The sequence below is a fragment of the Leptodactylus fuscus genome, chromosome 2 (genome assembly GCF_031893055.1).
Source record: "Leptodactylus fuscus isolate aLepFus1 chromosome 2, aLepFus1.hap2, whole genome shotgun sequence".
Lineage (NCBI taxonomy): Eukaryota > Metazoa > Chordata > Amphibia > Anura > Leptodactylidae > Leptodactylus > Leptodactylus fuscus.
In genome coordinates, this window is record NC_134266.1 from 271,383,668 (window position 1) to 271,406,624 (window position 22,957).

Genomic DNA, 22,957 nt, shown 5'->3' on the forward strand with positions numbered 1-22,957 from the left:
CTGTCTGCGATGCAAATGAGGTGAACAGAATTGGGAAGTGTCAGTCTATTATTAGGCTTAGTAAACAGAGTGAAATGTCGTCACTATCCTAAAACCTAGAGATGTACCCCACATGACCACAAGGTCCAATCACAGGCCTCAGCGGTGACCCCATGCTATGTGAGGTCAGCCCGAGGCCATAATAGGCCCTTATATATCACATCTATCCAGCTAAGTAGAAGTTAAGGAAGGTATCTAACTGCCTCTAACTCTATACTGCCCCCTATGGTCAGGAATATGACTTTGCGCTTGGAGTTTTCTCCATTCTCCTGCAGCCTTGAGCTCATTGTTGAGGTTTAGCAGGTTCTGGACGTCCCAGCAGCGATTATTGAGTTAATGCCGAGCGCAGCAGCTCTCTGATGGTCGGCCATGTCTGGATTGTGTACAGTACGAGATAGTCAGACCGGAATCCCCTCGATGCATCGACATAACCCCTGAAATATGTTCTGTATGTAGCGGTTCAGGATCCTCAGGGCGACATTACTCATTGTATTACATGGAGCGGAGGTAGACGCTGCGGGAGCGGAGTCTATAGATGAAGCAGAGCTAGAATTGTCAGCAGAAATGTGGCTCTGCTACATCGGGATGTTCCGTCCTATTGTGAAGAGATGACCCCAGAATTGGGCGCCTTTGTCTATACTTGGGCGACTTCTAATTCATTGTTTTAGGATGTTTTATACTTTGCTCATATAGAAAGATCAATTGGAGATTCTGGTGGTTTCCAGTTACCAGGGAGCAGTGCATTGTGGGGGGATAGACTCAAGGAGCATTGCGTTTTGGGGTCTCAGATGATGGCTATACAGATAGAAGTCAGATGTTTCCATTTATATTGGGTCTGACCTTGACATAAGCAGAGCCGCTGTCTTAAATGTCATTAGGTCTGCCCTCTGCTGGTGGCTGGCAGTGATGCAGTTGATATCATTAGGGGCCGTTGTAGACCCCATGGCCTTTCCTTATGTACGCCAAGGCACCCGAGTCTTTATTTAGTACTCTATATAATTTCCACCACTAGATCCCATCATTTGTAGTCAGAGACTAAACAAGTCATTAATGATCAAAAGATTTCAGATCTGGGCCAGGAATATCCAGTTACACAAAGAGGCGTCCACATCTGCAGCACCGCCATGGACCCCTTGTTCTTGCCATGCTTGATCTCACTCAGGTGCTTCCAATAGATATACAAGGGGAATCCCAGGGACTCGGAAACTGGAAATCAATCTCTGCTCTGTACAGCTCCAGGATTCCAGGGCTTAGGAGCTTCAGATGTAGCAGAGCTGGGTTTGTCAATGAACCCTTTGCTTATGATACCCTTACGTTATGATAATCTGGTAGATTTACCTCTAATTTCATAGATCATGTGATTCTGGAGCAAAATGTAATGCACTTTAATTAAAAATGTTGCTGCTTTCTGCCTGAAAAAGCTCTCTAACGTTCCTACCACTAGGTGTCTCCCTTCTAACTGTGCTGCCGTTCACTCCCTGTTAGTAGGGAAGTTACATCCATAAATACATTAGAAAAGCAACATGTGTAAGGGGAGGACAAAGTGAACGGAGAGGGGAGGGGCTGATTTTCCTCACATCCCCTACGCACATCTGCAAACAGCTTTCTCTGTGCACTGGACAGAACATTCTGTATATATCACATCTTACAATGTAACACCAGTCTTCTATGTACTTGTAACTACTTCTGGCTGCTCGTGTGGTTATAGATGGGATATTATTCAAGCTGAGAGTGCCCATAAATTTCTCTGTTCCTGTGTCATACCTGCATGTATTTGCCCTGTATTTGCAGTTCAGTGTTCCAGTATCTCCTATATTATGGTCACTTGGGCTTTTCTCAGCTATTTGTTTGCTGTTGTACAGTTACTCCTGGCAGAATTAAATGTAAAGAAACCAGTAGGAGTAATAATGGATAGGGGAACAGGGCAGACTGCTCTTATTCTATATACGCCAGCCTGAGAGAGGAATGTAAAATGTGCTGCAGCCATAATGTGATTATTAGCAACAGTACAACTAATAGGACACCATATATGAAGACTTATACGGTCATAGAACAGGCTGCCCGTCTACTACGACTGACTACTCAAAAATATAGGGAACTGATTTTTAGAACCACGTTCAGGTTCTTCCTTTGGGCCTCAGGTGATTTGCTCCTTTTATTGCCCCTTACAACAGAGTCCATCCCCAACCTTTGAACTGTGTGGTCTACAGAACCTGCCGAGATGTTCTTGACTTTGCATGGACGATGTGCAGTATATCGACCATGTCTGACAGAGCAGAGATCTACAGAGTCGTGAAACTTTTTGGATTTTCGTAATGTAGGATCGTAGTTTAATGGAACATCGGGACAGATTTCTACCTGCGGTTTCCTGTTTGCTTTAGCAATAAGACTCCTGGTCAGAAGGTCTACAAGAATTCCATTCATTAAGTAATTAGACGGTGCGAAGAACAAGGGAAAGTATTCTTTGATGGAACTTAGCCCCCGCTCATAGCAAGGCTCCCACATCTGGCACCGAGCACGCCAATGAGTAAGACAAGTCATGCCAAACCCACAAGGGTTGTTAACATACAGAGGGAAGCCATTAACAAATGTCTGAGCCGCAGATTATCCGCACTGATTATAAGGCCTCACTTTCCTTTGCAAATCTCCGGCTCAGCTATACATTACTGTATATGTCAGCATTATGGGCACTGCTCGGCCTGTGGGTGAACCATATGGTACATTTATATAGACATTCCTTTGTGGTTGATTCTAGAGACCGTGTTATAAGTATTTTATTGCGTTATTATATGGATATTCCACCACGAGTGGAAGCTTAGAAGATCCACCTCCAGTAGAGCCTTAGAAGGACCACCACCAGTAGAGAGTTACAAGATCCACCTCCAGTAGAGCCTTAGAAGGACCACCTCCAGTAGAGGCTTAGAATGTCTTTCTCCAGTAGAAGCTTAGAAGGACCACCTCCAGTAGAGAGTTACAAGATCCACCTCCAGTAGAGCCTTAGAAGGACCATCTTCAGTAGAGGCTTAGAATGTCTTTCTCCAGTAGAAGCTTAGAAGGTCCTCTTCTAGTGGAGGCTTAGAAGATCCACCTTCAGTAGAGGCTTAGAAAATCCACTTCCAGTAGAGACGCAGAAGGTCCAACTCCAGTAGAGACTGAGAACATCCACTTTCAGTAAAGACTAAGTAGGTTCACCTCCAATGGATGCTTAAAAGGCCACCTCCAGTAGAGACTTAGAACATGCACCTCCAGTACAGACGTAGAAGGTCCCTCTCCAGTAGCGGCTTAGAAGATCCACCTCCAGTAGAGAGTTAGAAGATCCACTTTCAGTAGAGAGTTAGAAGATCCACTTTCAGTAGAGACTAAGAAGGTCCACCTTCAGTGGACGCTTAAAGGGCCACCTCCAGCAGAGACTTAGGGCCCCTTTACACGGAGTAAACGTGCATGTATTTTGGCAAAATACACATGTAAAAAATACACGTGTAAAAATCAGACTCCCATTGACTTCATTGGCATTTTTTTTACACGTGTAAAAAAACACGTCAAAATACACATCAAAATACACGTGTAAAATGTCATTGAAGTCAATGGGAGTCTTATTTTTACACGTGAATTTTGCCAAAATACTCCATGTGAAGGGACCCTTAGAAGATGCACCTCACTAACTGCCTTTTCTTTTCTTCGGGCTCCCATTTCTCACTGTGTGACTCTCTCTTACTTAGATGGTCCACCTCCAGTAGAGGCTTAGAAGGCCCACCTCCAGTAGAGACTTAGAAGATGCACCTCCAGTAGAGACTTAGAAAGTCCACCTCCAGTAGAGACTAAGAAGATGCACCTCCAGTAGAGAGTTAGAAGGTCCACCTCCAGTATCGACTTAGAAGGTCCACCTCCAGTAAAGGCTTAGAAGATGCACCTCCAGTAGAGACTAAGAAGATGCACCTCCAGTAGAGAGTTAGAAGGTCCACCTCTAGTATCGACTTAGAAGGTCCACCTCCAGTAAAGGCTTAGAAGATGCACCTCCAGTAGAGACTAAGAAGGCCCACCTCCAGTAGAGACTTAAAAGATGCACCTCCAGTAGAGAGTTAGAAGGTCCACCTCTAGTAGTGACTTAGAAAGTTCATCTCCAGTAGAGAATTAGAAGAAACACCTCCAGTAGAGACTTAGAAGATGCACCTCCAGTACAAAGTTACAAGATCCACCTCCAGTAGAGGCTTACAAGGTCCACCTCCACAATAGGCTTGGAGGTTCCACCTCCAGAATGGACCCGTAATAACATCATCGTGATATAGTGTGTAAGATCTTATTAACTCCACCACTCACCACATTCTTCGGGTTGATGGTCTTGTTCTAATGACTTTGGTCGACTTTGAGGTCCCTATTCCCTAGAAGTTGACCAAAGTCTCTTCACATCAGTCCTTAGCTGTAATGCCTCACTATATCGTAACTTCCTCCCACTAGTCAGACATAGTTTCTCAGATCTGTTTTCTGTTACCATGTATGTTGCAATTTTTGTGACTAACCTCAAGAATTCCTGACCTGACTGATGTTCTAACGTTCTCCATTTGGGATCTGTTTTACGAGAGTCTTCTCCGCGGGCTGCGCTGTACCCATCGCCTCTTAAACTCTACAAAACAGTCCCACTACAAAGATAGGGAAAGTCAAATAAACGGCTCCAGAAACAACAACGCGGAACGGAATACCTCACAGATGTCCAAGCTATGACTTTTAATGGATAGCAGCTCCGTTGGTAATGAAGATATGTTTTTCTTTCCGATCACCTCCCATAATTTAGAAACCTCCAAGTCAGGTCACTGGTATCCGAACAATGACCTGCTCATAGAAAAATGATCTGAGTAACTGGGAAGTTGTAGTGAGTAAATGTGCTAAGAATCCCTCAAGAAAAGCCAATGGGACCTTCTCCAGAACTTAGATCAGATTCTTGGACGCTCTTCCAATGACCGAACCCAATTATCATCATCGATGTTCTCAGCACCTTAAAGGGGTTCTTAGACGATTCCGACATCATACAGGATTCCACTGACAATGAACCAGTCACAGAGTGCTCGTCTGCTGAGACCGTTATTGGACTAATTGTTCTAGGTGGGGAAACACGTCAGTAATCATTTCATTACCCTGCAGCACCCCCACAGGAGAAATAAAGTATTGCATAATGATGATTCAGATCAATGGAAGATGGACCTCCAGACTAGGATGTACTCTCTATAACCGCGAATAACCAAAGACATTACTGATAAATAGAAATAGGCTTACAAAACTGGACATAGAAGATGAATTATATTCTTGTACATAGGAGTAGTATTATAGTAGTTATATTCTTGTACATAGGAGCAGTATTATAGTAATTATATTCTTGTACATAGGAGCAGTATTATAGTAGTTATATTCTTGTACATAGGAGTAGTATTATAGTAGTTATATTCTTGTACATAGGAGTAGTATTATAGTAGTTATATTCTTGTACATAGGAGTAGTATTATAGTAGTTATATTCTTGTACATAGGAGTAGTATTATAGTAGTTATATTCTTGTACATAGGAGTAGTATTATAGTAATTATATTCTTGTACATAGGAGCAGTATTATAGTAGTTATATTCTTGTACATAGGAGTAGTATTATAGTAGTTATATTCTTGTACATAGGAGCAGTATTATAGTAGTTATATTCTTGTACATAGGAGGCAGTATTATAGTAGTTATATTCTTGTACATAGGAGGCAGTATTATAGTAGTTATATTCTTGTACATAGGAGCAGTATTATAGTAGTTATATTCTTGTACATAGGAGTAGTATTATAGTAGTTATATTCTTGTACATAGGAGCAGTATTATAGTAGTTATATTCTTGTACATAGGAGGTAGTATTATAGTAGTTATATTCTTGTACATAGGAGCAGTATTATAGTAGTTATATTCTTGTACATAGGAGCAGTATTATAGTAGTTATATTCTTGTACATAGGAGCAGTATTATAGTAGTTATATTCTTGTACATAGGAACAGTATTATAGTAGTTATATTCTAGTACATAGGAGCAGTATTATAGTAGTTATATTCTTGTACATAGGAGCAGTATTATAGTAGTTATATTCTTGTACATAGGAGTAGTATTATAGTAGTTATATTCTTGTACATAGGAGTAGTATTATAGTAGTTATATTCTTGTACATAGGAGTAGTATTATAGTAGTTATATTCTTGTACATAGGAGTAGTATTATAGTAGTTATATTCTTGTACATAGGAGTAGTATTATAGTAGTTATATTCTTGTACATAGGAGCAGTATTATAGTAGTTATATTCTAGTACATAGGAGCAGTATTATAGTAGTTATATTCTAGTACATAGGAACAGTATTATAGTAGTTATATTCTTGTACATAGGAGCAGTATTATAGTAGTTATATTCTAGTACATAGGAACAGTATTATAGTAGTTATATTCTTGTACATAGGGGGCAGTATTATAGTAGTTATATTCTTGTACATAGGAGGTAGTATTATAGTAGTTATATTCTTGTACATAGGGGGCAGTATTATAGTAGTTATATTCTTGTACATAGGGGGCAGTATTATAGTAGTTATATTCTTGTACATAGGAGCAGTATTATAGTAGTTATATTCTTGTACATAGGAGTCGTATTATAGTAGTTATATTCTTGTACATAGGGGGCAGTATTATAGTAATTATATTCTTGTACATAGGGGGCAGTATTATAGTAGTTATACTCTTGTACATAGGAGTAGTATTATAGTAGTTATATTCTTGTACATAGGAGTAGTACTATAGTAGTTATATTCTTGTACATAGGAGCAGTATTATAGTAGTTATACTCTTGTACATAGGAGTAGTATTATAGTAGTTATATTCTTGTACATAGGAGCAGTATTATAGTAGTTATATTCTTGTACATAGGAGTAGTATTATAGTAGTTATATTCTTGTACATAGGAGGTAGTATTATAGTAGTTATATTCTTGTACATAGGAGCAGTATTATAGTAGTTATATTCTTGTACATAGGAGTAGTATTATAGTAGTTATATTCTTGTACATAGGAGGTAGTATTATAGTAGTTATATTCTTGTACATAGGGGGCAGTATTATAGTAGTTATATTCTTGTACATAGGGGGCAGTATTATAGTAGTTATATTCTTGTACATAGGAGCAGTATTATAGTAGTTATATTCTTGTACATAGGAGTCGTATTATAGTAGTTATATTCTTGTACATAGGGGGCAGTATTATAGTAGTTATATTCTTGTACATAGGGGGCAGTATTATAGTAGTTATATTCTTGTACATAGGAGCAGTATTATAGTAGTTATACTCTTGTACATAGGAGTAGTATTATAGTAGTTATATTCTTGTACATAGGAGCAGTATTATAGTAGTTATATTCTTGTACATAGGAGTAGTATTATAGTAGTTATATTCTTGTACATAGGAGGTAGTATTATAGTAGTTATATTCTTGTACATAGGAGCAGTATTATAGTAGTTATATTCTTGTACATAGGAGTAGTATTATAGTAGTTATATTCTTGTACATAGGAGGTAGTATTATAGTAGTTATATTCTTGTACATAGGGGGCAGTATTATAGTAGTTATATTCTTGTACATAGGGGGCAGTATTATAGTAGTTATATTCTTGTACATAGGAGCAGTATTATAGTAGTTATACTCTTGTACATAGGAGTAGTATTATAGTAGTTATATTCTTGTACATAGGAGCAGTATTATAGTAGTTATATTCTTTTACATAGTGGCAGTATTATAGTAGTTATATTCTTGTACATAGGGGCAGTATTATAGTAGTTATATTCTTGTACATAGGAGCAGTATTATAGTAGTTATATTCTTGTACATAGGAGCAGTATTATAGTAGTTATATTCTTTTCTTTTTCATTCATTTCGTGCTGTCTATACTTTCATCTCAATGAGACAATGGACTCCCCTTATTCCATCTTGGTGTTACTTGTAACTGTCCATATAATATATTTGTATATTGCATATTTTCATGCTTTTTGATGTATTATTATATCTCTATTATATCTCTTTCTCATACACAGCTGTCTCTATTAGAGATGAGCGAACGGCGTTCGATCGAATTGATATTCGATCAAATATCAGGCCGTTCAAGGTGTTAGATTACAATCGAATAACACGAAGCAAACGCACTAAAAATTCGTATCCCCTCCCACCTTCCCTGGCGCTTTTTTTGCACCAATAACTGTGCAGAGGAGGTGGGACAGGAACTACGACAATAGAGGCATCGAAAAAAAAAATCATAATAAGTAATTGCCTGGCTAAATCAGGTGACCTCCAATTTAGACGAGTAGTGGATTTAACATTTGATTAATTTGGGACTGTGAACTATGTGACTGTGAGACAGGGACAGATGTACAGGCAGGGTTAGCTAGGGATTACCTTTATTTAGGGGGGAATGTCACTCACCCAGCTCTTTGGGGCTCTATCTGGTCGGGATCCCTGTCAGCTTGTGATATGGGGGAGCTGACTTTTTCCCATAGGAATTCATTGACCAGCGTTGATTGACCGAATGCCATACAGAGTACAGCATTCGGCCAATCAACGCTGGTTCTGCCGGAGGAGGCGGAGTCTAAGATCGGTCCACAGCAGATCGGTCCAATCGCAGATGTAGCAGTGTTGAGCACACAGGTGTAGCAGAGCTGGCCGTGCACTGAGCTCTGCTACACCCGAGATGCATTGTAGCTATGCTACACCCGAGCATTGTGGTACGATCTCAGATGTAGCATTGTTGAGCGCACAGGTGTAGCAGAGCTGGCCGTGCACTGAGCTCTGCTACACCCGAGATGTAGCAGGGCTGAGTGTGCGCTGAGCTATGCTACACCCAAGCATTGTGGTCCGATCTCAGATGTAGCAGTGTTGAGCGCACAGGTGTAGCAGAGCTGAGTGTGCGCTGAGCTCTGCTACACCAGAGATGCATCTCTGGTGTAGCAGAGCTCAGCGCATGGCCAGCTCTGCTACACCTGTGCGTTCAACACTGCTACATCTGAGATCGGACCACAATGGAGACTGCTGTGGACCGATCTTAGACTCCACCTCCTCTGGCAGAACCAGCATTGATTGGCCGAATGCTGTACTCTGTATGGCATTCGGCCAATCAAAGCTGGTCAATGCATTCCTATGGGAAAAAGTAAGCTCCGGCATATCGCAAGCTGACAGGGATCCTGACGAGATCCTGGCTTGCTAGATGCCCCCAGACATGCTTCCCCTGCTGTCCCAGTTGCTTTCCAGAGGTGTCAGCAGCATTTCCTGGGGTGTGATAGTGGACTTGGTGACTCTCCTGAGTCGAAGTGTGGCTTCCCCTGAAATGAGCATTTTTCCCATAGACTATAATGGGGTTCAATATTCGTTCGAATAGTCGAATATTGAGGGGCTATTCGAAACGAATAACGAACATTGAATATTTCACTGTTTGCTCATCCCTAGTCTCTATAGCTCTGCTCCTCTTCCCATACTCATAGACTTGTAGTATACCTAATCCTTTGGATGACTGTTCAGGATACGCTGCCACGTGTGAGTACATGAGGTTTATTACTATTTCTGGCCATTATGTAACTTGTATTCTGCAGTTTTCTCCTCTGCAGGTTTTATCTCTAGTTTTCAGTTCTCCCTGAACTTGTGGTGGAGTTTAGTTGCCATGATGTCTCCCATAGACTGTACATGGACCGGCTCCTGCTCTCTCTTTCTCACTTTCTAATAAGTTATATTGCAAAACACATTACCAGCTGCCTTTCTCTTTCTGTAGTGTTATAGCCCCAGTCTGTACCTCCCCTGTTATCCCCACCATTGTACTCCTCTAGATGCCATACATTCTGAGATATAGTCATTTCACTCGACCTCAGCCTCAGCCAGCATGGAGGATGGACTTCAAATTGCTGTATCCCAGGATCTATGTGAGGAGTCTTGGATTGCGGTTCAAGCTGCTATACAACTAGAGATACAGCCAGTTATAGACACAGTCAGAATGAAAGCTACATCTGCCGTTCTATGTGACTTCAATTATCGGTATCTCCAGTTCTATAGCAGCAAGAACCACAACCCATTTACAGCTTTAAGGCTACAGCTCAACTCAAAGTGTCATAGATCCCAAGATACAACCATTTGAATTCTCCCTTTCAGTATCAATTCCTCACCTCAGTCAGTATAGGGGAGGAGATGGACTTCAAATGGTTATATCTAGGGATCTATGGCACTTAAAGCTGTGAGATTATGCACTTTTAATCTGTAACTGGTCCATGTCTCTAGCTGCTATACAACTAGAGATACAGTCAATTAAGGACAAAGTCAGAGTTGGCATAGGGGCAACATGGTGACTCAGTGGTTAGCACTACAGCCTTGTAGTGCTAGTGTCCTGGGTCCAAATCCCACCAGGAACAACATCTCCAAGGTTTTTGCATGTTCTCCAGATGTTTGTGTGAATTGCCTCCCATTCTACAAAGACCTACTGATAGGGAAAAAAAAGTACATTGTGATCCCTATATGGGGCTCACAATCTACATTAAAAAAAGTCAGAGTTGGCGCTAAATCTGCCATTCTGTGCAATTCCCACTGCTGTCAGTGTCTTAAACTGGCTGTATCCCTGGTTGTATATCAGCTAGAACTACAAAATAGCTACAGTTTTAAGTCTCAGAGATTTAAGTGTCATAGAACCCAGAATTCAACCATTTGAAGTCCATTCCCTGCTCCTCTTTCATATTGGCTGAGGTGACAAACTGATGCTTGAGGGAGGTACTTTAATGACTGTATCTCTGGATCTATGGCACTTAGATTTTTGAGTTTCCTAGCTTTAAAACTGTAACTGGTCCATGGTACTTGCTGCTATACATCCAGAGATACAGTCAGTTGAATACACATTCAACAAGGGGAGCTGCATAGAATATCGGATGTAGGTCCCAGTCTGACTGTTTCTTCATCTGGTTGTATCTCTGGTAATATAGCAGCTAGAATTATGAACTAGTTACAGTTTTAAGTCTCACAGCTTTAAGAGTCATAGAACGCAGATTTCAGCCATTTGAAATACATTCCCTGCTCCTCTTTCATATTGGCTGATGCTGGAGGAAGGTATTTTAATGACTGTATCTCCGGATCTATCTATGTCACTTAAATTTTTGAGTTTCCAAGCGTTAAAACCATAACTGGTCCATGGTTCTTGCTGCTATACATCCAGAGATACAGTCAGTTGAATACACATTCAACAATGGGAACTGCATAGAATATCAGATGTAGATCCCAGTCTGACTGTGTCTTCAACTGGCTGTATCTCTAGTTATATAGCAGCAGAATTGCAACCATGCTACCATTTTAAAGCTGAGAATTCCCTTCTCCCAACCCCAGTGTCTGCCCCCTAGTTGCATTCAATCTATGCAGGGGCTTCTCATGGCTCCAAAACATGAGAACAAAGTTCCATGTAGGGCCATTGATCTTGAAGATATCATCAGCTCAGGAAAAAATGAGAATTAGAGATAAAGTCGGCAGAGGGGAAAACTGCTAAAACTGCAGATACAAGTCATATAATGGCCAGAAATCATGTTATGTATATAGCAGACTATCCTGAAAAATAATAGGAAAGATTAGGTGAACTTTAAATTTGGGAGGTATGAGACTTCGGCCCTGGCTGTACACAGCTCAGTACAATATAAGTAATGCAATGTATATTCATCAGATACATCAAATCACCCGATTTTCCCTGGAGTCTCCATGTTTTCAGGCTCCGCTCCCGATCACCTTGATGATGTCATCTCAGCGCAATGAAAGTTCATGAGGAGGTTGTAAAGGGAACCCCCATGGTATGATCCAGGTTTTGAGCAACTACGTCTATTATTCTCAATAGGGGAATTGTCAGTTACCAAATTCCAATAGTATATTTTATTTCTCTGCATAATATCATCGGATAAAGCATCAATATGTAAAGATATAGCTCTATATACCAGCACATTATATTGTATACTATGTACGGGGGTTTAGAGGTACAAATATCTATACAGCAATACATTATATAGGGGAAAATAAAAAAAACTATTGAAGTCTGGTAAAAGAAAAAACCTTCACTGATAACAATCGAGGCTCAGCTCATACAGAGACTGCCTAATGTAATGTATGTACCCAGTGACTGCACCAGCAGAATAGTGAGCGCAGCTCTGGAGTATAATACAGGATAAGTAATGTAATGTATGTACACAGTGACTGCACCAGCAGAATAGTGAGCGCAGCTCTGGAGTATAATACAGGATAAGTAATGTAATGTATGTACCCAGTGACTGCACCAGCAGAATAGTGAGCGCAGCTCTGGAGTATAATACAGGATAAGTAATGTAATGTATGTACCCAGTGACTGCACCAGCAGAATAGTGAGCGCAGCTCTGGAGTATAATACAGGATAAGTAATGTAATGTATGTACACAGTGACTGTACCAGCAGAATAGTGAGTGCAGCTCTGGAGTATAATACAGGATAAGTAATGTAATGTATGTACACAGTGACTGTACCAGCAGAATAGTGAGCGCAGCTCTGGAGTATAATACAGGATAAGTAATGTAATGTATGTACCCAGTGACTGTACCAGCAGAATAGTGAGCGCAGCTCTGGAGTATAATACAGGATAAGTAATGTAATGTATGTACCCAGTGACTGTACCAGCAGAATAGTGAGTGCAGCTCTGGAGTATAATACAGGATAAGTAATGTAATGTATGTACACAGTGACTGCACCAGCAGAATAGTGAGTGCAGCTCTGGAGTATAATACAGGATAAGTAATGTAATGTATGTACACAGTGACTGTACCAGCAGAATAGTGAGCGCAGCTCTGGAGTATAATACAGGATAAGTAATGTATGTACACAGTGACTGCACCAGCAGAATAGTGAGCGCAGCTCTGGAGTATAATATAGGATAAGTAATGTAATGTATGTACCCAGTGACTGTACCAGCAGAATAGTGAGTGCAGCTCTGGAGTATAATACAGGATAAGTAATGTAATGTATGTACACAGTGACTGTACCAGCAGAATAGTGAGCGCAGCTCTGGAGTATAATACAGGATAAGTAATGTAATGTATGTACACAGTGACTGTACCCGCAGAATAGTGAGCGCAGCTCTGGAGTATAATACAGGATAAGTAATGTAATGTATGTACACAGTGACTGTACCAGCAGAATAGTGAGCGCAGCTCTGGAGTATAATACAGGATAAGTAATGTAATGTATGTACACAGTGACTGTACCAGCAGAATAGTGAGCGCAGCTCTGGAGTATAATACAGGATGTAACTTAGGATCAGTAATGAATAATGCAATGAATTTATATAGTGACTCATCCGGTTATGTAGATGACATCGCTGTATAGTGCTGGGTATTTGCTCCTCTGGGCAGTCCCCTGACAGTACCAGGTAATATATAAGACTGATATACTAGATAAGACAGTGGCTCTCCTTTTGCACTTTCCTTGAGCTGAGTCCTGTCCTGTTTCCTCCCATTAACACTACTAGCACTAAGACCTGGCTCCCGCCCTGCGGTTCACAGAAATTAAAGCAGTCCCATATAAGGATAGCAGGATATTTCCCTGAAAATGTCTTAGTTCCTGTTCAGTTTTGCAAAGTTTCCAGAGACGCTTCCCACATAGGAACAGCAAGGCACAGTGATGAATGACTTCAAGGAACTGGCAAAAGCCTTATTTCATAGAAAGCCAAGGATCTCAGGCAACCTCCTCCTTAGATAAGGTAATGGAAGAACATTTTAAATGAAAAAGAAAAAAAAAAAAGACTGATGTAGCAGAGCTGAGTTTGTCACAACATCCTGACAGTGCTGTTATATGGGATGGCAAATAACCTCAGCGCAAAACATGAAGTAAGTTGACAAGTTCAGCTCTGCTACATCTGCCATGTAGTGCATTGTCTTTGTATAGCTGACATGCAGGATACATGTAAAGTAATATGTTAGGACGGCTCGTCCTCCTTGTGTACATTGACTATGACATGGCTGTCAGTGCACACCCTGTGATTGTTGACTCTCGCCTGGGGACGCTTGTGCTACTAGCGGGCGATGTCGCTGCAACAGATGTTTATGGTGTCTACAGTTACATATGTAGATGTAGCAGAGCTGAGTGTGACAACTAAGTCTATGGGGCTGAATCATTTCTACATTCAGATAAAACACTTTAAGATAATGCAGGAGATTTGCTTCAGGTTCTGTCTTATCATAAGGAACTGGCAAAAGCCTGACAAACTCCGCTCTGCTGTGTCTGTGTGTTTTGGATGCAACATTAATGCACAGTAATAACTCAATGAGGTAACAGAGGAGAAGGTGAGATAAGTCCTGTGGTATCTATCTATCTATCTATCTATCTATCTATCTATCTATCTATCTGTCTCCTATCTATCTATCTATCTATCTATCTATCTATCTCCTATCTATCTATCTATCTATCTATCTATCTATCTGTCTCCTATCTATCTATCTATCTATCTATCTGTCTCCTATCTATCTATCTATCTATCTATCTATCTATCTATCTATCTATCTCCTATCTGTCTATCTATCTATCTATCTATCTATCTATCTATCTATCTATCTGTCTCCTATCTATCTATCTATCATCTATCTATCTATCTATCTATCTATCTATCTATCTATCTCCTATCTATCTGTCTCCTATCTATCTATCTATCTATCTATCTATCTATCTCCTATCTATCTATCTCCTATCTATCTATCTATCTATCTATCTATCTCCTATCTATCTATCTCCTATCTATCTATCTATCTATCTATCTATCTATCTATCTGTCTCCTATCTATCTATCTATCTATCTCCTATCTATCTATCTATCTATCTATCTATCTATCTATCTCCCTATCTATCTATCTGTCTCCTATCTATCTATCTCCTATCTATCTATCTATCTATCTATCTATCTGTCTCCTATCTATCTATCTCCCTATCTATCTATCTGTCTTCTATCTATCTATCTATCTATCTATCTATCTCCTATCTATCTATCTATCTATCTATCTATCTGTCTCCTATCTATCTATCTATCTATCTATCTATCTACTATCTATCTATCTGTCTCCTATCTATCTATCTATCTATCTATCTATCTCCTATCTATCTATCTATCTATCTATCTGTCTCCTATCTATCTATCTATCTATCTATCTCCTATCTATCTATCTATCTATCTATCTATCTATCTATCTATCTATCTCCTATCTATCTATCTATCTATCTATCTATCTATCTATCTATCTATCGCCTATCTATCTATCTCCTATCTATCTATCTATCTATCTGTCTCCTATCTATCTATCTATCTATCTATCTATCTATCTATCATCTATCTATCTATCTCCCTATCTATCTATCTGTCTCCTATCTATCTATCTCCCTATCTATCTATCTGTCTTCTATCTATCTATCTATCTATCTATCTATCTATCATCTATCTATCTATCTATCTATCTATCTCCTATCTATCTATCTATCTATCTATCTATCTCCTATCTATCTATCTATCTATCTATCTATCTATCTCCTATCTATCTATCTATCTATCTATCTATCTATCTCCTATCTATCTATCTATCTATCTATCTATCTATCTATCTATCTATCTATCTATCCCTCCTATATCTATATGTATAAGGGCAGTATTATTACTATTATAGCACAGTCTCCTTTACTTCTTCTACTGTATATCTCTTTAATTCTTCTTAGTGGATCTATCAGTCCATTCCCATCCTGCTGAGACTTGTAGTTCTGCTGCAGACTCTTTGGTCACCAGTAGAAGTTACAATGTGACAGTCTGGGATGAGCTAACAAACCCCATGTGGATACAATGTAGCAGAGCTGTAGTAGGGATAAAGATCTCATAGATAACATGTCACATACAGCAGGGCTCTCTTCTCTCTTTAGCTATTGCTGGTATATATTATATATACTCTGCCCGGGTCCTCTGACATGTGGACCAGCTGCCGGCACCTTCTCTGCAGCTGCTGTAACACTGATGTGAGGCCGCAGAGGTTCCCACTGGAGTCTTGGCCGCGCACACTGGGTAGTTGTTGGTTTGTTTGGCAAATTTGTTTGGCTGCGTGACAATGTCATCATAAATATTAGACTTGGCACACACGGGAATATGGATGATTGTGCAGCTACATGATGTCATGAGACTGTCTAAGGAATCTATCTCCTATCTAATAGATAGGAGATAGATAGATAGATAGATAGATAGATAGATAGATAGATAGATAGGAGATAGATAGATAGATAGATAGATAGATAGGAGATAAATAGATAGGTAGATAGGAGATAGATAGATAGATAGATAGATAGATAGATAGATAGATAGATAGTATCTATCTATCTATCTATCTATCTCCTATCTATCTATCTATCTATCTATCTATCTATCTATCTCCTATCTATCTCCTATCTATCTATCTATCTATCTATCTATCTATCTATCTATCTATCTCCTATCTATCTATCTATCTATCTATCTATCTATCTATCTATCTCCTATCTATCTATCTATCTCCTATCTATCTATCTATCTATCTATCTATCTATCTATATCTCCTATCTATATCTATCTATCTATCTATCTATCTCCTATCTATCTATCTATCTATCTATCTATCTATCAATCTATCTATCTATCTATCTATCTATCTATCTATCTATATCTCCTATCTATATCTATATATCTATCTATATAACTATCTATCTATCCATCTATCTATCTATCTATCTATCTATCGATCGATCGATCTATCTATCATCTATCTATATATCTCCTATCTATCTATATAACTATCTATCTATCTATCTATCTATCTATCTATCTATCTATCTCCTATCTCTATCTATCTATCTATCTATCTCCTATCTATCATCTCCTATCTCTATCTATCTATCTATCTATCTATCTATCTATCTATCTATTATAGAGGGTGCAGTGACAGTCCTTTAATCTTGCCTCATATCATAGACACTTGGACTCCTATAAGATTATGAGCAGAAGGATCACACAGTAATAGCAGGTTTTACAGTAACATCTTATTCTGTTCCTCCTCCCCTTATTAGTATACACTTGTATATGAAGGTCTAATAATCCAGAATATTTGGTAATCCGACATCTAACATCAATGTTGCATTAAAGGAATGGTCATTTTGTATGATACCCCAGAGATATCCAGTCTTCTATACTTAGAGAAGTTCTGCAGCTTTCTAATACTTACAGTTTTTTCACCAATATCCAGCTTTCCCAGATCTCTGCTTGCTGTCAGTGACTGAGACCTTCTTGGTCAGAGACAGTAACCCTGTACATAGCGAGTCCTGCTCTCCACTAGGAAGTGTGGGCAATTCTATCTAGTCTAGACAATGCTCTGTGAGCTCATCTGCCTGGACTAGAAAGGATACAGGCTATAAAAGCTGTCCTGCTCTCTGCTGAGAAGTGTGGACAATTACATTCAGTCTAGACAATGCTCTGTGAGCTGAACAGCCTGGACACCAGACTAGAATATGGCGAGTCCTGCTCTCAACTGAGAAGTGGAAACAATTGTATCCAGTCTAAACAATTCTCTGTGAGCTCAACAAGCAGGACTCTAGACAATGCTCTGTAAGCTAAAGAGCCTGGACCCTTGGCTGATGTATTGTATCATCTAGCAGCGTGATTTGTGCTGGCGCTGCTGATGTGTTTAGCTCACAAAGCATTGTCTGGATAAGATGCAGGTTATAAAAGTTGTCCTGCTTTCTGCTGACAAGTGGGGACAATTGTATCAGTCTAGACAATGCTCTGTGAGCTAAAGAGCCGGGATTTCTATATGTTAGCAAATAGCAGAAAGATTTGGGCAGCTGCAGCCATGTTTAGCTTAAAGAGTATTGTCTAGCCTGGGTACCATGTTATCCAAAGGCTGCAAAATTTGTACAAAGCTAGTCCTGCTCAAAGGTTGGGTTAAAGGGGTTGTCTGGTTCAAAAAACCCAATTTGATTCCTCCTATTAGAAGGGGGTCCTTTGTTAAGGATGGTTCCTCTCTGGAGGACCTGACCTGTCCTACAATACACAGACAATTTATTGATGTGAATGGACACTGTGTAATTCTTCATTTCCCCTGCGGGGGCGCTGCAGGTAAATTGAGCCCTTCCTGCCAGGTTACTGCATAGATTACAGCTCATTGCCCAGATAAGGACACTAAGTGAATAGCTTTGTCTGAGCAAAGAGGATGGAAACCACCTTGAAAAAAAGTGTTAGTGAAAGTAACGGGTGGAAACTTCTCCACATGCGGCCGCTTCAGCTATTTCCAGTAAATGTGGCACCCCGGGCACCAGTCATCGCATGTTCCCCGGCCGGTAATACCATAATTATATCAGAGCGACAGCAGATAACATAATGGCCACAGCGTGATAGCACTTGGTACTAGATCCATGTGACATGGAAAACACCGAATTCATGGAGGCTGCTGAACTGTCTGACCCGTGCAAATTAAAGGGATCATCAAGATACAGAGGTGGGAAATAGGACCCGTAATGTGGTGTGATACAGGTCAGGGGTATATAGATCAGAGATACAGAGATCAGAGGTATAAACCAGTGCTTGTATATATACAGAGACCATAGATATAGGGATCAGAGAATACAGATATACAGGCGACAAAGCATATATACAGAGACCAGAGCTCAGAGATATAGGGATCAGAGACTACAGATACAGAGACAAGAGCAAAGAGATATAGGGATCAGAGAAACAAGAACGGAGATCAGAGACATAGACCAGAGCTCATATACACAGAGACCAGAGCAAAGAGATATAGGGATCAGAGACTACAGATACAGAACAGAGCTCAGAGCTACAGAGATCAGAGAAACAAGAACAGAGATCAGAGGAAAAAGAACAGAGATCAGAGGCATAGACCAGTGCTCATATATACAGAGACCAGAGCTCATATATACAGAGACCAGAGACAGAGATATAGGGATCAGAGAATACAGATATACAGGCGATAAATCATATATACAGAAAGCAGAGCTCAGAGATATAGGGATCAGAGACTACAGATACAGAACAGAGCTCAAAGCTACAGAGATCAGAGAAACAAGAACAGAGATCAGAGACATAGACCAGAGCAAAGAGATACAGGGATCAGAGACTACAAATACAGAGACCAGAGCTCAGAGATATAGGGATCAGAGACTACAGATACAGAGATCAGCAATCATATATACAGAAACTAAAACTCATATCTGCAGAGTCCAGTGCTCCAATACACAGAGACCATGTATACAAAGACCAGAGCTCTACAGATATATATAGCACTCATATATACAAAGCTCAGAGATATAGGGATCAGAGACTGCAGATACAGAGTCCAGAGCTCATATACCCAGAGACTAGGGACGACTGAACTGGTTGGTAACAACTTGGATTCATGCCTAAATTCTCCAAAAATTTGGGGTTTGACTGAATGAAATTTTTGAGGATCCCCCCAGACCCCAGACAGAGGCCCAGAGAGAGGTTAGTAAACAGTCTTACTCACCTCTCCTAGGCTTCCTAGGCTCAGTGGTCCATGGCATCCTCTTTGGGTCTCGTTCTGCTGAGGTCTGTGATGGGACTGAGCGGTCATGTGGGGTGCACTGACATCATGACCCAATCTCCGGTCTCAGCTGTGACCCCAGCGTGCATGAGGTGGTGAGAAGAGGACACCCAGGAGAGGTGAGGAGTGTATACAGCCTATTCTATCTTATGGGAAACCCTCCAGTGCCAGGAGCGGCCTCCACCTGGGGCTATAACAGGGGCTCCTCCATTTAATAACAATACAAACCCCATTGTAACCTGGGAACCGACTGAGTACAAGCCGTAAACCATAAACCCGGCCATAAAAGCTACAAAGTACCCAATAAACTTCTCGCTGATTCGACACAATCACCGAAGCCGTCTATAGATATTTCTTCTGTTATTGTTCCCGTCTCCGCAGGTAGAGGCGAGGACATGAGAAAAACATGGCTGCAATAACAAAAAAAACGCTGCGAAACACTGATGTCATTGTCATAAATCATCATCAATAAAGGAACGGCGCGATGCAGACGATGCCCTCACGTAGATTCCCACCTTCACATTTCCGGAAAAACAAGTTTTAATCCCTGACTGTTGGAAATTTCTTAAAGACGTTTATTTTTCTTAAGTGAGTCTTACCCCGCCTTCCTTATGGATGCCAACTGTTATTAAACAGTTACAGGTGTCTGGTCCTGCCTGAAGGTCTTGCTACGTAGGTTATAGGGGCATCTACCATGGGAATGTCATGAGGCCGTGGTGGCAGGAACTCACCTGTTGGGGCATAACCTTGGAGACTAAAGTCAAGAAGCTTATTAGCTATGGTGACCATGTGTGGTATAAGTCTGCCCAAGTTAGTGATTAGGATGACAATTGGGGCAACATCAAGATGACAACTGAGCCATGTGGAGATGACATTAGGGTTACAATAGACTTGCATCCGGATGACAATTGGGCCTTGTTGGGAGACTGGATGAGAATAGATCAGGATGGAGCCTTGTAGGGGTTACCATCAGGATGACAATTGAGTCATATGAGGTTAGGTTTGGGATGACAATTGGGACGTGGAATTAGCATCAGGATGACTATTGATCCATGTGGTGTTACCATCAGGATGACAATGGATCCATGTGGTGTTATCATCAGCATGACATTTGATCCATGTGGTGTTACCATCAGGATGACATTTGATCCATGTGGTGTTACCATCAGGATGACAATTGATCCATGTGGTGTTACCATCAGGATGACATTTGATCCATGTGGTGTTACCATCAGGATGACTATTGATCCATGTGGTGTTACCATCAGGATGACATTTGATCCATGTGGTGTTACCATCAGGATGACTATTGATCCATGTGGTGTTACCATCAGGATGACATTTGATCCATGTGGTGTTACCATCAGGATGACTATTGATCCATGTGGTGTTCCATCAGGATGACAATTGATCCATGTGGTGTTACCATCAGGATGACAATGGATCCATGTGGTGTTACCATCAGGATGACATTTGATCTATGTGGCGTTACCATCAGGATGACATTTGATCCATGTGGTGTTATCATCAGGATGACAATTGATCCATGTGGTGTTACCATCAGGATGACAATTGATCCATGTGGTGTTACCATCAGGAAGACAATTGATCCATGTGGTGTTACCATCAGGATGACATTTGATCCATGTGGTGTTACCATCAGGATGACTATTGATCCATGTGGTGTTCCATCAGGATCACAATTGATCCATGTGGTGTTACCATCAGGATGACAATGGATCCATGTGGTGTTACCATCAGGATGACATTTGATCTATGTGGCGTTACCATCAGGATGACATTTGATCCATGTGGTGTTACCATCAGGATGACTATTGATCCATGTGGTGTTACCATCAGGATGACTATTGATCCATGTGGTGTAACCATCAGGATGACTATTGATCCATGTGGTGTTACCATCAGGATGACATTTGATCTATGTGGCGTTACCATCAGGATGACAATTGATCCATGTGGTGTTACCATCAGGATGACATTTGATCCATGTGGTGTTACCATCAGGATGACAATTGATCCATGTGGTGTTACCATCAGGATGACAATTGATCCATGTGGTGTTACCATCAGGATGACTATTGATCCATGTGGTGTTCCATCAGGATGACAATTGATCCATGTGGTGTTACCATCAGGATGACAATTGATCCATGTGGTGTTACCATCAGGATGACATTTGATCCATGTGGTGTTACCATCAGGATGACAATTGATCCATGTGGTGTTACCATCAGGATGACATTTGATCCATGTGGTGTTACCATCAGGATGACTATTGATCCATGTGGTGTTACCATCAGGATGACAATGGATCCATGTGGTGTTACCATCAGGATGAAATTTGATCCATGTGGTGTTACCATCAGGATGACAATGGATCCATGTGGTGTTATCATCAGGATGACAATTGATCCATGTGGTGTTATCATCAGGATGACAATTGATCCATGTGGTGTTACCATCAGGATGACAATTGATCCATGTGGTGTTACCATCAGAATGACATTTGATCCATGTGGTGTTACCATCAGGATGACTATTGATCCATGTGGTGTTACCATCAGGATGACTATTGATCCATGTGGTGTTACCATCAGGATGACTATTGATCCATGTGGTGTTACCATCAGGATGACTATTGATCCATGTGGTGTTACCATCAGGATGACATTTGATCCATGTGGTGTTACCATCAGGATGACTATTGATCCATGTGGTGTTACCATCAGGATGACATTTGATCCATGTGGTGTTACCATCAGGATGACTATTGATCCATGTGGTGTTCCATCAGGATGACATTTGATCCATGTGGTGTTACCATCAGGATGACAATTGATCCATGTGGTGTTACCATCAGGATGACAATGGATCCATGTGGTGTTACCATCAGGATGACTATTGATCCATGTGGTGTTACCATCAGGATGACAATGGATCCATGTGGTGTTATCATCAGCATGACATTTGATCTATGTGGCGTTACCATCAGGATGACATTTGATCCATGTGGTGTTACCATCAGGATGACATTTGATCCATGTGGTGTTACCATCAGGATGACAATTGATCCATGTGGTGTTACCATCAGGATGACAATTGATCCATGTGGTGTTACCATCAGGATGACATTTGATCCATGTGGTGTTACCATCAGGATGACAATTGATCCATGTGGTGTTACCATCAGGATGACAATGGATCCATGTGGTGTTACCATCAGGATGAAATTTGATCCATGTGGTGTTACCA

The 22,957-nt window shown here is 40.5% G+C and overlaps 1 protein-coding gene across 2 annotated transcripts in view; it reads left to right on the plus strand.

Moving 5' to 3' along the window:
- Positions 1–13,697: 13,697 nt before the first annotated feature.
- The window catches only part of LRRC32 (leucine rich repeat containing 32), a 42,656-nt gene continuing 33,396 nt past the window's right edge, over positions 13,698–22,957 (plus strand). The window contains exons 1-2 of one of the 2 annotated variants that reach the window (XM_075262998.1): positions 13,698–13,812; positions 20,066–20,272. The gene's annotated coding sequence lies outside the window, so the exon portion shown is untranslated. The remainder of the gene's footprint in view (positions 13,813–20,065; positions 20,273–22,957) is intronic. The other variant, XM_075262997.1, reaches the window with a different exon arrangement.